The following is an 11,276-nucleotide window of genomic DNA, read 5'->3' as shown; positions in this document are numbered from 1 at the left end:
GGAGCACCCAGGCACTTTGGGGGGTTATTTATTGCCAGGGTGAGGCCCGGAGCAGAAGAGGAGTAGGAGCAGTGTAAAGAGAAAATGTGAAAAGGAACCGTTCCACCCTGGCAGTGCCCAAGGCCAGGTTGGACAGGGCTTGGAGCACCCTGGGACAGTGTCCCTGCCCACGGGACTGGGTGGGCTTTGAGGTCCCTTCCAGCTAAACCTTTCCATGATTCCAGAGTGCCCGGAGGTGTCCAAGTGACCCTGAGTGTCCCCCCAGGCTCCCCGGGTGTGTGGTGACACACCAGCTCCTGGCAGGAGCTGTTTTCCACAGGAATCCCATGGCCAGGCTGCCGAGCTCCCACAGCAGCATCGCTCCCGTCGGTTTGGTTATTTGATTTTTGGCACTTCTTTGGTCCCCCCGTGCAGTTCGTTCAGTTTCAGCCCTTTAATGTCCTTGCCCCACCTGCCCCGCCCCTGTCGAGCTCCCCTGGTCAGGGAGCAGAGGAGCTGCACTAAAACACTGCCCTGTCCCGTGAACTGCTAATTAATGCTGATTATGATTTATTACAGGCTTGTAATAAAGCCTGCAACACTGCATTTACACTTGCCACACTTGGAGCTGATTCTTGCCACACAAGAGGAAGGAGGAAAAGACAAGGAAAATATGAATTAAAAATATTGGACATTTTTTCCTCAGTAACTCTTTGTCCCGCAGTAAAAATCAGTTTTAATCTTGTCCCAGGGGTCTCCCATGGCTGATTTCACTGCAGCCACACGAACATTCCCACCTGGCCAAGCAGAAGAAAATTAACTGTGAATAAAAAGGGCAATAAAAGTGGTTAGAACATCTGAGAAGTATAAAAGTGAGGGCTGGAGGGTTTCCATTAGAATGGGAGCAGAGCCCTGTCCCTGGGCATGGAACTGTCAGGGGCAGTAGGTCACACTCAGCATCCCCATTCCTTCACAGAGAATTTCCCAGAGTCACGAGGCAGGACAGACAAATGTTGAAATCACAGAATCAGGGAATCCCGGCATGGCTGGGTGGGAAGGGACCCCAGAGCCCCTGCAGTGCCACCCCTGCCATGGCAGGGACACCTCCCACTGTCCCAGGCTGCTCCAGCCCCAGTGTCCAGCCTGGCCTGGGGCACTGCCAGGGATGCAGGGGCAGCCCCAGCTGCTCTGGCAATCCCAGCCCAGCCAGGAATTCCTCATTGCCAAGATCCCATCCCTGGCTGCCCTCTGGCACTGGGAGCCATTCCCTGGGTGCTGTCCCTGCAGGCCTTGGCCCCAGCCCCTCTGCAGCTCTCCTGGAGCCCCTTCAGGCCCTGCCAGGGCCTCTGAGCTCTCCCTGGAGCATTTCCCACTCCAGATGAACATTCCCAGCTCTCCCAGCCGGGCTCCACAGGAGGTTTCCTTGACCTGAGGACCTCCCCAGAGCAGTTTTGGTTTCCTGTTGTTGAAACCCCCGAGACCTCAGGACTCCTTTGCCCGGCTCCTCTCGGTACCTCCCGGCGGGAGCCCTGCGGGGCTCGGGCTCTGCCCAGCCCAGGGGAGGCTGCAGAGCGGGATTTTCCCGGAGGGCTGAGCTTGGTGCTCTCAGGAGAGGCTGTGAGGGTCTGATGGCAGGAGCCGGCTGATCCCAGAGCCCGGCCTGAGCTGGGGAGCTCCGGCTGCTGCTGGACCATATTTGGGAAGGTCGGTGGTGCAGCTCTGCAAGCGCAGCGCTGGTGCCGAGCGCGGAGCTGCCGGGGCAGCGCTGGGGCCGCTGCTCATCTCCCCGGCAACCCGGCAAACACAACATTGCCCAACCCTGCCGGCTATAATTAACCGTGCGCCCCGGCCCCGCAGGAGCCGCTGCCCTGGCCGCCCGTGCTCCCGCACTGCCGGGCGGGATAATGTTCCCCAGAGCAGCGAGGAACATTCCCTGCAGCCCCGGGAACGTGCGGGGTGCCGCAGGCCAAGGAATGCGAGCTGCTCCTCGGGCTGTTTGCGCTCGGGCACTCGGAGCTGTGGGATTCGAACCAGGCCTGGTCACTCGGCCCAAAAGGCAGCCAGAGAGAAACGCCGGGGTTTGGAAAAGCTCCCAGAGCAGCGCCGGGTGCTCGGCAGAGTCTGTGGCTGCGGGAGGAGGGAGGAGAGCTCGTCCCCTCCTCCCTGCAGGGCCGCTCAGATTAATGTCAAACTGGCGCTGGGAGATCCTGTTCTGATGCCTGCTGGAGGCACCAGATCACGCCTCAATCCTGAGCCAAGAATAGATCCCAGAATTCTTCATCATCCACAGCCTATTCTGGGCCTGCAGCCTCCCACCCAGCGTGTGCCCGCTCCCGCTGGGAATCCTGCTCAGGCTCAGCTCCGCTCCCTGCTCCAGAGCTGGGAGCTCTGCAGCCGGAGCGCTCCTTGTGCCGAGGGGCTGCCCTCACACAGAGCACCTGCAGGGAATCCTGCCATGGTTTGCATTGAGGGGGTCCCTAATGGCACCCGCACTGCCAGGGACAGGGACACCTTCCGTGAGCCCAGGCTGCTCCCAGCCCCAGTGTCCAGCCTAGCCCTGCCACAGCTGGGCTCAGCCCCTTGTGTCGGTGCTGAGGACATTCCAGCAGTGGTTCCCAGTGGGATCCGGTGCCCTGTGTCACAACCAGGGCACAGAACCGTGGCCTGGGGTGTCTGTCCCTGTCCCTGTCCCTGCTGGGAGAGGGGAGCTGGCAGCTCCTGGCCCTGCTGCTGCCAAGCCCAGAGTTCAGCTGTATCTTAGTGTGTTCCAGAGGGCTGGAGCAGAGACGAAGGAAGCTGTTCCAAGGTTGGAACTCTAGAAATCAGCTGGAGGAGTCAGGCTGTACAACCCCAGCCCTCCTGGGGGTGGGAATGGGCTCTGGGGGTGGCTGGAAAGTTTGGGAATTTGCTTGGATGGTTTCGTCCTGTCCCCAGAAGCCACAGTAAGCCACAAAAAATGCTTTATAAGCCCATTTCCCTCCAACAGAACGAAACAGGGAAGTGAAACTCCTGAGACTGTGCTATTTTTTCCCGCATTAATGGCCACCAACGTGCTAATTACCACACTGGGTGCTGTATAAATTCTAGGAGTCCTTCCCTTGCTGCCCTCACACTGGAAAAGCGTCCATAAATGAGGAATTTTACCCACTCAGTCGTGGGGGACACTTCTAGTGGCATTTCTGTGGCACAGTCCCATAGCCAAACCCCAGCATGTGGCAGGGGGTGACACAGGCAGAGCCTTAAGCTCCCTCCCAGCCCTGACCATTCCAGGATCCCGTGATTCCGTGCCCCCTGGGAGCAGGGCAGTACAAAACCGTCCCTCTTTTCCCGTGGCAAAGGCCACGTTTTCCCTGTAAACTTTAACCACGTGCAGGAATCTGTGCAGGGTCAAGGCCTCGGCGAGAGCAGCACGGAGCAGCTTAGTGGTAAATCTCATGGCAGGAATTCACTTTGGAATGAACGATTGGATGGCTTCCTGCTGGTTCCTGGAGGATGCTGGCACTTGGAAAGCAGTTTATCCACGAGACAAAGACAAATCCGGGCACGGCGACAGCGGATCCAGGAGCCCAGGCTGCCAGCATGACTCAGAGATCCCTGCTCCAGCCCTGGCTCCCTGCTCCCTCCGTCTCCCTTTTCCCTTCCCTTCCCCGTGCTCACCCCACATCCCTGGACACGGTGGACCCTGTCCCCACCCCAGTTCCCTGACCCCCATCTCGGGGTCCCCCCCTTGCAGTAATGCTGGGGCCACCTGAAGGCCAGGGAGGGGCTCTCGCTGTCCCCGTGTCCCCCCAGCCGCGGGGTCCTGTCCTCGTGCTCCCCCCGAGGCCGTGACCACCCCCGGGGGCCGCAGCTCGCCCACCCCGGGGTCCCGAGGGCTGTCGCTGTCCCCTCGCCCCTGTCCCCGGGGCGGGGGCCGCCCCACCGTTCCCCTGTCCCCGCCCTCGCCCCACCATCCCGACCCCCTGTCTCCGTGTCCCCGTGGCCATCCCAGTGTCCCCGTGTCTCGGTCCCTGTCACATCCCCGTCCCAACATCTCCCTGTCCCCAGTCCCCGCCCCCGTGTCTCCATCTCCGCCCCCGAGTCTCCGTCCCCTTATCCTCATTCCCGTCCCTGTCTTCCCTGTCCCCGTTCCTGTCCCCCATCCCATCCCATCCCATCCCATCCCATCCCATCCCATCCCATCCCATCCCATCCCATCCCATCCCATCCCATCCCATCCCATCCCATCCCATCCCATCCCATCCCATCCCATCCCATCCCCATTCCCGTCCCACTGTCTCCCCGTCCCGTCCCCCCGTCCCGTCCCGAGTCGCGATCCCCGTCCCACAGTCCTCATCCCCGTCCTGCGGTGTCCGTGTCCCCATGTGCCCATCCCCATGCCCATCCCTGTCCCCGTCCCCATCCCTGTCCCCGTGTCCCCGCGGTCCCGCCCCAGCCACGCCCACTTCCGATAGCACCGCCCACAAACGACCACGCCCAATACAGACCCCCGCCCACTCTCCCTCGGCCCCGCCCCTCTCCCCCGCCCTGAGGGATCCGCGGCGCCGCCGCCATTTTGGAGCCGCCGCCGCCGCCGCTCCGCCGCCGCTGCCCGCGCAGCCCCGGCCGGCCCAGCCCGCGGGCCCGGCCCGCAGCCCGGCCCGGCAGCGCCCGAGGGCAGCCCGGCACCCGCAGGTGAGACCCGGCTGTCACCGCCGCCCTCGCGGGTCCAGGGTCGGGGCTGGGCCCGGCGCCGCGGACTGGGCCCCGCCGCCCCCCCGGCTCAGCTCCGGCCTCCCGGAGCCGCCCCCCGAGCTCTGGGGGTTCGGTTCCGTTTGGGGGGTTAAAAATCTCTCCCGCCGAGCCGCTGTCCGGGGCTGGGCCGTGGTCCCGCCGCCTCGCTCCGTGCGGATCTGGGTTAAATCCGCCTGCTCTGCGCGTGACAGTTTCCTTTTGCCGTGTTTTGGTGCGTGCGGGGCGGGTTGGCGGGGCTGGGGGCTGGGGCTGCGGCCTCCAGGTGGTCCTGGAGCTCACCTGGCCGGCCGGGAGTGGCCGGAGCTGTCGGGAGTGGTGGCGGTGGCAAGGTCAGGGGTCAGGTCACCCTTCCTGCCACTCAGATCCCCCTCCTATGGCTCAGCGCGCACTCCCGAGGGTCTGGCCACCTTCCGGGGGTCCCCTGCCCGAGGGTCACATCACCCCCCTGGGGGTCTGGTCCCTTTCCCGAGGGTCAGGTCCCCCTCTCGAGGGTTTTGCCCCCCTCCTGGGGGTCAGGTCAGTCCCGGAGGTCAGGTCCCTTCCGGGGGTCAGATCTCCCTTCTGAGGGTCCCCCTACCTGGGGTGTGGTTCCCCTCCTATGGGTCAAGTCACTCTCGGCTGTCTGATCCCCTCTGGTGGGTCGGATCCCCTTCCCAGGGCTCTGCTCCCCTTCCCGAGGGTCTGCTCCCCTTTGAGGGGGTCTGGTCGCCTTCCTGGGAGTCTGGTCCGTCCCCGGGGGTCAGGTCCCTCCCGGGGGTGAGAGGAGAGGGATCAGTGGTCAGGGTCCCCCTCCTGAGGGTCTGGTCCATTCCCGGGGTCAGGTCCCTCCCGGGGGTCACAGGAGGGGGATCAGCCTCCCACGGGTGTCACCCTCCTGGGGACCTGCCCACCTCAGGGTGCAGAGTTTGGCCGTAAATGTCACTGTGCTGGTTTTATTAACGACCAGAAACCGGGGTAGGAGTGGAGGCCCCGCTGGAATCACCACAAGATTGATCTGACAGGAAAGCGGCTCCTGGCAGAGGCTGGGAGGGCCCTGCTGAATTTGAGGGCCTTGTTTTGCACCAGCTAAAAAAAAAACCAAACTAGGAAGTGAAAAAGAGAAACTGAGAGAACTTGGAGGGGCCTAAGAGGTTTTTCCTCTCTTGATCCCCCGCTTGGAAATCAATGTTTTAAAAACTTAAAGGTTGTTTTCGTTGTTTATTTTGTGTCTCAGAAAGGAGAAGGTGGTGATTCCAGCCCTGCCCAGCCCCACAGGTTTGAACCAAGGTCTTAGGAGCAGATTTGGGTTATAAAGCTCTGTTTAAAGCCTGATGAGAGAAGAAGCATTTATGTTTTCTCTTATTACTCTGACACTTAAAAGCGAACATGCTGCCAAAATACTTCAGTGGTAAAAAAAACCCTTGGTGGATGGTAGTATAGGGATTTCCATGGCAACCAATGGTGATCTCATGGGAAGCAAAGTTAAATTTTGGGCTGTCAGTGGGAGCACATCATGGCCTGGGCTGGCCTGGGTGACATTTGCTCGGCAGAAGGTGCTGAGGGCTGGGTAGGAACAAACCGGTCTGAAACCAAGGCTTGTTCTCTGTGCGTACACTGATATTCCTGGTGCTTTCTGTACTTCCTTTGGATTAACGCTGAAATCCAAGGATGTGGGACGAGGTCCTGGCTGGCAGTGGGGACAGATTGGTGCTGCAGCAGCAGGTGCCTGTCGGGCAGGTGGTGCAGGAGAGGTTCCTGCAGAACCTCACGCTGGGGGAAGGTTTGTTGTGGGATGCAGGAGCTGTGGATCATCTCCTGCTCAGCCTGGTGTTCCAGGAGCTCTGCGTGTGCTGTGGGAGGGACAGGGTGGATTTCTGACTTCACAAATTGGAAACTGTCAAAAATAATAACGACGAGGCAGCACTGTGTGAGAGCTGCTGCTCGGGGGTTTGTTACCAGGAGAAAAGTGCTCTGTGGGCTTACAGGATTTTTGGGAAGCTCCAGGCCACTGTTGGCAGAGCTTCCCTGGGGAACAGGGGGCTGGGGGGCCCAGCTGTGTTCCAGAGTGGGATCCCCCGGTCCTGATCACAGTTTCCTGGTTGGATTGGGAGACAGCTGGAGGGAATCCCATCCCTGCTGTTCCCCACAGTAAGATCCTGAGCAGGAAGGGGGTGTTGGTTTGTTAATGCTTCCTCTCCTCTTTGCTAGGGAGATATTCCAGTGTTTTCCTGTGGTGCTTTTCCATGCTCTGTACAGGGAATGCTTCATTTGAGTTTTCTGGTGGCAAAAGGGACCCAAAACTTTTCTTCCCTGAGCCCAGCAGTGGTATAGAGGAATTCCAGCATCACAGAACCATGGAATATCCTGAGTGGGAAGGGCCCACAGGGATCACAGCTGCAGCTCCTGGCCCTGCACAGACACCCCAACAATCCCAGCCTGTGCATCCCTGGCAGCGCTGCCCAAACGCTCCTGGAGCTCTGGGGCTGTGCCCGTTCCCTGGGGAGCCTGGGCAGTGCCCAGCACCCTTGGAAAAGCCTTTCCTGCTGTCCATGCTGTCCCTCCCCTGGCACAGCTCCAGCCCTTCCCTGGGTCCTGTCCCTGCTCAGCAGAGTCTGGGGGGAGCTCGGGGCTGGGAGCAGAGGGATGAGCTCTCCTGCTCTCCTTGCTGACAGCCGGGGGTGCAGGTGGAGCAGCCCGGGGTTCTGTGCTGGGATCACGGCTGTGGATGTCACCCAGCAGGATGGTTTAACAGAGTCAGAGTGCCTGAAGGGCAGGAGCTGCAGCTCAGCCGTAAAAATGGGCAAACTGGAATGCCAGGAAATAGGAGAGTCTCTTGTTGGAGGAAATCTTGGGTTTGGAACAGGAGCAGAACAAGAATAACTGGGAAATTTGGGTGCAAATGGTGCGGGAGAAACGGGTGAGGTCGGTGAGCTGAGAGCAAAGGAGGAGCTGGGTGCTTCACTCACAGGATCAAGGAATATCCCGAGCTGGAGGGGACCCACAGGGATCATCCAGTCCAGCTCCTGGCCCTGCCCAGGACCCCCCAAATCCCACCCTGTGCAACCCTGGGAGTGTTGTCCAAGTGCTCCTGGAGCTCCGGCAGCCCCAGGGCCATGCCCATTCCCTGGGGAGCCTGTGCCAGGTTGTCAGAACTTCAGAGAACTTTACAGGGAGGAGGGTTTGTGGGAGGTCTTGTTTTGCTGGATGCAGAATTCCTGGAGAACTAATTGAGGAGTTAATAGAGGGAGTTAATGAGTGACGGCAGTGCTCGGGCCGGGCTGTCACTGAGCTCGGCCGGGAGCAGCAGTCCCTCACTCCTGGCCCTCTGTGTAGGGAACACAGCCCCGCTCCCAGTTACATTTATGGACTGCGGTGGTTTTACCTCCTTTTCATGGAAAATCCACAGATGTCGGGGTTTATTAAGGCTCAGGGAAGGAATGTGGCCTCTGTGTGACCAGGAGTAGCAACAAAGGCTCTTAAGTGTCTCCTTTGATTCAATATTATTGGAAGCAGGAGTGTGTTGTCTTTCCTGGCTGCTGCTCTGTTTCTCTACTTGAGCTTTTCTTTTTCCCTCTCTGTCCCTGTTCCTCCCACCATCCTCCCCTCACTCCTGATGGACTTCCCTGCTCCTTGTTTTGATCCTACCCAGCTGCCAGCACTGCAATAGCCAATATTGCCATTATTATCACTGCCTGGACTATTTTTACCTGCACCTTAACTCTGGTTTGGAGGGAAACTTGGGCAAATAAATATCAGTTATCTCAGGAAATGAAGCTTTTGCAGCCAAGCTTGAAAATACCAGACAAAAAAGGCTCAGATTTAGGTGGAATTTGAGTGCCACACATATTGCTGTTAGATGAGGTGTGGAAGTGGGAAGTTCCATCTTTGTGTTTCTTAGTGCCTGTTAGTCCCAGATGGAGCAGAGGCACCTCGAGAGTGACAGTAATAAACGTCTGCAGGGCCTGAAGCCTGACCAGAATTGTCATTTTGTCAGGGGCGCGTTTAAACCGAACCCCACGTGGCACGGAGCCGTGACCGGGGGCTGTCACCACAGCGAGGGTGAGGTGCTGTCAGGAGGAAGTGCAGCTCCTCAGCCTGAGCTGGCAGCTCTGCAGCTGCTGGGCTGGGATTGCTCCTCCTTGTCCTTCTCTGTCTCTCTTTGCTGTGTCCACCTGTTACCTGAAAGCCGGGAGCACGCTGGGGGTGGCTGTCCCTGGTGTCACGGTACCCACACACCCCATTCCTTCCCCTGGAGTCAGCCCGGGGTGCCTGAGGACACCGGGATCGTCTGGGCAGGAGGGGAAGCTGCAAGGCGTGAAGAGAAAACCTTCTGGTGAAATGGCAAAGGGCAGGGAGTCACTGGGGGCAGGCAGAGCTCAGAGCTCTTCCTTGGCCGGGGCAGAGTGAAAAGCTTCTCTGGCACAGCTTTCCACAGAATCTGCTGAGCTGGAAGGGAGCACAGGGATCACAGCTCCAGCTCCTGGCCCTGCACAGACACCCCAGCAATCGCAGGGAGGGGATTGCATCCCTGGGAGGGGAGCTCTGGCAGCCCCGGGGCTGTGCCCAGCACCCTCTGGGGCAGAACCTTTCCTGCTTTCCAGCCTGACCCTCCCTGGCACAGCTCCAGCCATTCCTTGGGTCCTGTCCCTGCTCTCAGGGAGCAGAGATCAGAGCTGTCCCTTGGGATGAGGCTGCAGCCCCTGGCGACATCTGAGCTCAGTCTCCTCCAGCTGGACATTCCAGGTGCCCTCAGCTGCTCCTCGTGTGGCCCCTCCAGGCCTTTCCCCATCCCCATGTCCCTCCTTTGGATGCTCCCCAGGAGCTTTAGTTGTTTTGTACATTGAGGTGCCCAGTCCCAGGAGTGGAGGTAAGGCCTCCCCAGTGCAGAGCAGGACAATCCCCTCCCTTGCTGCTGTCCCTGGTGCCCCCCGAGACAGGGATGTCCCTCCTAGCACCAGGGCACTGCTGACTCAGGGCCCCCTTGTCATCCGCCAGGACCAGGTCCCTTTCCAGAGCTGCTCTCCAGCCTCCCCATCCCAGTCTGTGGGTGCATCCAGGGCTGCCCTGGTCCAGCTGCAGAATCCAGCACCTGCCTGTGTTAAACCTCACGCTGCTGGTGGTTGCCAGCCCTCGGATTTGTCCAGTCTCTGCAGGGCCTCTCTGCCTTAGGGGAGGCAGCAGCTCCTCCCAGTTTGGTACCATCTGCACGCTTCCCTGGTGTCCCCTCAGGCTGCATCCAGGTCACCTGAGAAGGTGCTGAAGGGAGCTGGAGCCAGGTGGAACTTTGGCTTTGCAGGGAAACTTCCCAGACATCTGGGCTGCTCAGTTCAGGGTTTGTGTGGGCCTGGCAGTGCCCCTGCTGGTGCCTGTGCTGGGAACCTGGGGCTGCAGTGGGATTTCAGTCCTGCAGTTTGCTGCTGCTCAGAGCTCTGTGGCCCGGAGTGACACTGATGACTCCGGAGTCACTTTGATTCTGATTTCCCTGGGCAGCTTTCGGAACAGTGGCAGCAGAGCAGAGCCTGGCACTGGGAGAGGCACGGACCTGCAGGAGTGGGGATGGTCTGGCTGCTGCAGCCACAGGAAGGAAGAAGGAAATAGAACACAAGAAGCTGCTTCAGTTTCAGTTTTGTGCTCGATTCCTTGTGAGGACTGACTTGTGTCACACCTCAGAGAGCACACCGCTGGCTCTGCTCTGACATTTGGGGTTTTCTTCCGTGTGGCAGTTTCTTCCTTTCCTTCCGTTCCCGTAGCCCTGCACAGCCTGCAGCTGGTTGCAGCTCCTTGCTCGGCTGTGCAGCGGGCTGGGATGAGAAGGTTGTGTTTCCTTCGCTGTTTATTTGTGTTCTCTTCGCTCGGCAGATCCCCCGGGACGCCGTTTAATTGAATTCTTTTATGTTAAGATGGATTTCTTTTCTTTGAGAAGGATAATTGAGCCTGTGAGCTCACAGGTTGCAAACTGTCCCCGTGTCCCCGAGGCAGAGGACGAAGGGCAGGGCTGCCCCGTGCCAGGAGCGGGCAGAAGGCCAGGCTGCCCTGTGCTGGCACCGCGTCCGTGCGGGATGGCAGCGGCACGGCCGCGGGCACAGGGCCAGCACCGGGAGCTCCGCAGCTGGAGCGCACGGCAGCGCTGGCACCGGGCACGGCACGGGCACCTGGGAGCCAGCGAGGAGCACAGGGGCAGGGCTGTCCTGGGATTTAACCAGGGCGTGGTTGGATGGCGCTGGCAGCATCGTGGTGCAACGTGTTCCTGGTGTGGCTGTGCCTGTGCCGGGCTCACAGGGAGCAGGACTCAGACACCTCCCCTTCCTGGGAACTTCTGCTGCTGCCTCTGAGAGCCTGCAGCTCCCGACAGCACAGGGACCTGGAGCTGCTGGAGTGAACCCAGAGAGGCCATGGAGGTGCTGGAGCCCCTCTGCTCTGCAGCCAGGCCAGGAGAGCTGGGAATGTTTCACCTGTACAAGAGGAGGAACCAGGGAGGGCTCAGAGCCCCTGGCAGGGCCTGAAGGGGCTCCAGGAGAGCTGCAGAGGGACTGGGGCCAAGGCCTGCAGGGACAACACCCAGGGAATGGCTCCCAGTGCCAGAG

General features: G+C 60.0%; 1 protein-coding gene across 3 annotated transcripts in view; it reads left to right on the top strand.

Moving 5' to 3' along the window:
- Positions 1–4,499: 4,499 nt before the first annotated feature.
- The window catches only part of PPP6R2 (protein phosphatase 6 regulatory subunit 2), a 68,513-nt gene continuing 61,736 nt past the window's right edge, over positions 4,500–11,276 (top strand). For 2 of the 3 annotated variants that reach the window (XM_077179344.1, XM_054631172.2), the window contains exon 1: positions 4,500–4,653. The gene's annotated coding sequence lies outside the window, so the exon portion shown is untranslated. Of the gene's footprint in view, positions 4,654–4,823; positions 4,925–11,276 lie in introns of those variants that run through there. The other variant, XM_077179343.1, reaches the window with a different exon arrangement.

This window comes from Agelaius phoeniceus, chromosome 5 (genome assembly GCF_051311805.1).
Source record: "Agelaius phoeniceus isolate bAgePho1 chromosome 5, bAgePho1.hap1, whole genome shotgun sequence".
Lineage (NCBI taxonomy): Eukaryota > Metazoa > Chordata > Aves > Passeriformes > Icteridae > Agelaius > Agelaius phoeniceus.
The sequence above is the reverse complement of the archived record's forward strand: the minus strand, read 5'-3'. Positions and strand labels throughout refer to the sequence as shown.